We start from the raw sequence: 5506 nt of genomic DNA on the forward strand, positions 1-5506 counted from the left end.
GTATTTGGCTGCACCAGGTCTTAGTTGCAGCATGTGGGATCTAGTTCCCTGACCAGGGATCAAACCTGGGCCCCCTGCATTGGGAGCTCAGTGTCTTAACCACTGGGCCAGCAGGGAAGTCCCCCAACAATGCTTTTTTTAAACAATATTTTTGAGACACACCCCTTGTTTCCAATGTCTCATAATTGTCACAATAAATGAATCTATGGTTCTAATCCTGTATATTAAAAAAAAAAAAAAAACAACTATCAGCCTCAGATGTGTGCTAAATCCTGGTTTACTTTTGACCTTACCAGAAATTGAGGAAGGAAGAAACTCTCTAACCCCATTGCCTGGCGCTATGCCAAGAGTACTTTAATATTCATCTTAAGAGAGGGATTAGCCATCAAAAGTGGAATGTGGGTTTGAAGCAATTTTCCAGATAATTCAGTCTCCCAAAGCTACTTTGATCTGAACGAGAAGATACTTAAGAAATGGTTTTTGTTCTGCCTTAGATTTCCAACTAGTTCTCCTCATCTGCTTCACTAAAGGAATGAATTCATCCATCCATCCATTCAATGAGTTTTTATTAACTGTTAGAACTAAATGCATAGCACTATGTTAAACAGGTCTGCATTTTTTTGTGATTGCAAAGAAGGGCAAGCCCTCTGTGAAGGGCGTGTTTGTCCTTCTCACGTCAACTTTACACATTACAGGATGTACTTCCTTAAACCTAGCTACCTTTCCCAACCACTAGGAACCAATAACTCAAAAACAGGATGGGAGAAAGTGTAGGTCCTACCACAGATTTAGCTGCTCTACAATTTCATCACATCTTCAAGTAATAGCCTATATCACAAAAGTAGAAATAGACCCTAAAGTCAGAATCCCTGCTAACACTAGGTCCATCCAGGTTAAATTCCTTGTTTTAGAATCATAGGGCAAGTCTGTGTGAGTAGAGAGTTTGGAATCAGACAACCAACAATGCCCTGCTATTTAAAATTTCAAGTCCTTGTAAACCCTGAGGTATTTTATCACAAGGTTTTTATTCTCAGCATCTGGTTTGTGCAAAATCAATGTTAATTGTATCTATAGATTATTTGGAATGGGGATATTAAGATCCTTTTTTGGCCTGTGCTGTGTGGCTTGTGGGATCTTGGTTCCCCAACCAAGGAATGAACCTAGGTCCCCACAGTGAAAGCACTGAGCCCTATCCACTGAACAGTCAGGAAATTCCCATTAAGATATTTTTTAAAGTTCAAAAATAAATTTCCAGACCATCCAAAAATATATCTGAGCCTATTTGGGTTGTTTGCTGCTAAACTCATTTGGCTGCAACATACATTGAAAACCTCTCTGATTTCTTTCTGAAGCGTGATGTCTCACTTTCCCAGGCAGGGTTAAATCTTTTCCTTAGCAATAAGACAGAGATAATATTTCAACATTTACTCAACAAGAGGTTGTAGGTAAATTTAGTGAAGGTCTCTGTTGTCATTTTACTAGATCCTATTTAATGAGAACTTCTTTCGTCTAAGCTATGGCTTTTTGCAATGGTCAGGTAACTTTTTACATTTAAGAAGAGTGAGTATTCTGAGCCATGGCTGAGCTCAAATCCTAAATCGTTCCTTCACTGAGATAGACAAACATTGCTGCCTTATTGGTGTATTCTATCTGTGACTTGAATGGCTGAATTCTCAGAGAACTCGAAGACATATTCTTACATGATGTATATTTTAATCAGCAATAGGCCTCATTGTGTGCCCTCTCACAGAATCTCAAAATCCCAGGGCAGTTCCTCTGAGCTGAGTCATGGTCTCAGGACTGAGTGGCATCCACCATGAGAAACACAATGCATAGACTTATGCCTACAGGTTTGTCCAGTGAAAAATGGATTCTGCTGACGTGACCCAGTAGATTCTTACCAAAGGCAAATTCTTGCCATGTATTTATTTCTTTTAGGGCTGTTGGGATCATTAAACAAATGGGCTAAAACCCACTGAAAACACTGCCATAAGATATTATACCTAATTTTCAGCTGATGTCTAACTAGTCTGTACTAGTTTAGTTGTTTAAATATTAAAATAGTTCTGTACAAGTTGCTGAAAAACTGCTGTCCCTCAATAAACTGATTCATAAGATCTAACAACTAAGGAGCTGATTATCCCCATCCCAAAAGAGGTGGCGGGGGGTGGGGGGGGGCGGGCTGTGACCCTGCTCCATTCTTATTGGCTCCAAACCTTATTGCACATTATAAATTTTAGTGTCACTCTCACCTAAAACAAATGTAAAAATAAAAATGAATGATGTAACAAATTCATACACAAGTAGACTGACTATGTTTTTATAAATTTAATGTCCAATTATTCATGTTGCATAACACATTATCTGGAAATTTAGTAGGTTAAGTAAAAATACTGCTCAGAAGTCTACAGATTGGGCAGGACTTGTCTCTGCTTCAGTTATGTTAGCCGGGGTGACATAAAGACTTGTGTGATGGTTAATTTTATGTGCCGATTTGGCTAGGCCACAGTGCTCAGTTATTTTATCAAACAGCAGTCTGGATATTGCTATGAATGTATTTCTTCAATGAGACTAACATCAAATCAGTAGATTGTGAGTAAAGCAGATCACCCTCCATGATGTGGGTGGGCCTCATCTGATCAGACTGAGGTCCCACAGAGAGGAAATTCTGCCAGTATACTGCCTTTGAACTGAATTCTTCCCTGGGTTTCCAGCCTATCGGCCTACTCTCAGATATTGGACTTGCCAGGCTCCATGGCTCTGCAAACCAATTACTTAAAATAAATCTCTCTCTCTCTTTCTCTCTTTCCATATATACATAAAATATGCCATTTCCTTTTCCAGGAGATCTTCCTGTCCCAGGGATCGACCCCTCATCTCTTGCATCTTCTGCATTGGCAGGCAGACTGTTTTTTAAACACTGTGCTACCTGGGAAGCCCCATTTTAAACTTGAACTGGTACTAATTTACCCCCAGTGAAGTTACTGTTGCTTTTTCTTGGATATAAATTCTTTTCTTGGCTTAAACTCTGATGAAAAGAATGGCTGTGTTTTTCTGTCCAGTGTTGAAAAGTTGAAAAGCTTCTTGAGCCCCAGTTTTGTAAGATGTCACTTCTACCGAGTGAAATTACATTTTTGTGCTATTCTTCCTCACATTCCCCACAAGGATTTTTAAATTGCTTATTTTTATTTTTAGCATGTACTGTTTAATATTTTGAATATAAAAGAGCTCTGAAGAATAATAGCACATCTATATATCCACACCCAGCTTGAGAAATAAAACATTATTAACACAGTTTAAGCTTCCTGTTTTTACCCCATCACATATTGACTCTCCTTCTGCTCCCTTAGAAGTAATCACATTTCTGAATTTGGTATTTTTTTATTCCCTGATATTCGGGCTTCTCTAGTGGCTCAGACAGCAAAGAATTTGCCTGCAACGTGGGAGACCTGGGTTCAATCCCTGGGTTGGGAGGATCCCCTTGAGAAGGGCATGGCAACCCACTCTAGTATTCTTGCCTGGAGAATCCCCATGGACAGGGGAGCCTGGCAGGCTACAGTCCATGGGGTTGCAAAGGACATGATTGAGCGACTAAGCACATATATTCCTTGATAGTTAAAAATATTTCACTACAATTGGGTGTATTCCTAAGTAAGTTATACCAAAGTTGCACATGTTCTTAAGTTTTGTGGTAGTGGTATTATGTATATAAGGGCTTCCTCAGTGACTCAGTGGTAAAGAATCTGCTTGCCAATGCAGGAGATTCGAGTTCAGTCCCTGGGTTGGGGAGATCCCCTGGAAAAGGAACTGGCAACTCTCTCCAGTGTTCTCATCTGGGAAGTCCCATGGACAGAGCAGCCAGGCAGGCTACAGTCCATGGGGTCACAAAAGAGTCAGGCATGACTTACTGACTAAACAACAACAACAAATTATGTATATACCCTTTTTCAATTTGCTTTTTAAAAACTATATTTGTGAGATTCATCCTTTAATTTAATTTCATTGCTGCCTAGTATTTTGCTGTATGACTATTCCCCAGCTTACTTACCCACTCTCCTACTAATGGACCTATTATTTCCCATTTTTGAGATTATAAACAATGCTTTCATAAAATCTCTTGTAGTTGTCTATGCACTTGGGTTTCTTATAGAAGTTAACACAAGTTTGAAATAAGGAACTTGTATCAGAATACAAATCAATGTACCCTTTCTTTCATCAAAAAAGTTTTATTACCAAAAAAAAAAAAGGTCAACTCACCTAGGCATTGTGCTTAGTGATAAAGTTGATTTATATCCTTGCACAAACTTTTGGGGCTTCCCTGGTAGTTCAGCTGGTAAAGAATCTGCCCGTAATGCAGGAGACCCCAGTTCAATTCCTGGGTCAGGAAGGTCCCCTGGAGAAGGAAATGGCAACCCATTCCAGTATTCTGGCCTGGAGAATTCCGTGGACAGAGGAGCCTGTCAGGCTACAGTCCATGGGGTCACAAAGTGTCGGACACCACTGAGTGACTTTCACTTTCACAAGATTTTTATCTTATTGTGGTTCAGTAACAACAAGTTTGAGAATGTGGGCCACTTTCAGTGAAATTTTTGGTTCATAGGGATATCTTCAACGTTACTGCCTATTTCCAAACCATTCTCCCAAATCATTGAATCAATTTACACAGCTATGAGAAGTGAATAGAAATTTCCATTGCTTCACATCTTTGCCAACATGTGGTATTACCATATTTTAAAATTTCTGCTAATCTGGTGGTGTCAGATGGTTTCTTATTATGGTTTTATTTTGTCTTTCCATAATTGCTAGTGATACAGGGCATCTCGCCATTTAGAAGAACTTTAAAATTATTTTTTTATTGAGATATAACTGACATATAACATTGTATTAGTTTTAGGTAAACAATATTATTATTTGATATTTGTATCTGTTGTGAACATATAGTATTTGTCTTTCTCTGTTTGACTTATTTCACTTGGCATTATGTCCTCAAGTTCCATCGATATTGCAAATGGCTGCCACTTTTAAAAATCGGTTTTCAGCTGTTTTTTAAATCACTGAATTTTTCTGGACCGTTGCTACTAATCTTTCATTTTTATTTAGTTCCTTTTTCTAAAGACGAACTATGTCAGCTACTGCTTTTTCTTGTTTTTATTTATTTATTTATTTTTGATGTGTACCATTTTTAAAAGTCATTATTGAATTTGTTACAATATTGCTTCTGATTTTTATGTTTTGGGGTTTTTTTGCGGGGGTGGTTTGTGAGGCACGTGGTCTCTTAGCCCCCTGACCAGGGATCTTAACTGCACCACCTGCATTGAAAGGCGAATTCTTAACCACTGGACCACCAGGGAAGTCCCCCACTACTGCTTTTTAAATCTCCTCTTTCTCTTTCTTTCCCCACTGTTGATGATTCCACTCTTGCCTGTGGAATATTACTGATGCACGTATGACAGACTTTCTGCTTTTCTAACTCTTTGCTGGCTCAAATTCTCTCAGGATCTATCTC

Source organism: Dama dama, chromosome 14 (genome assembly GCF_033118175.1).
Source record: "Dama dama isolate Ldn47 chromosome 14, ASM3311817v1, whole genome shotgun sequence".
Taxonomy (NCBI): domain Eukaryota; kingdom Metazoa; phylum Chordata; class Mammalia; order Artiodactyla; family Cervidae; genus Dama; species Dama dama.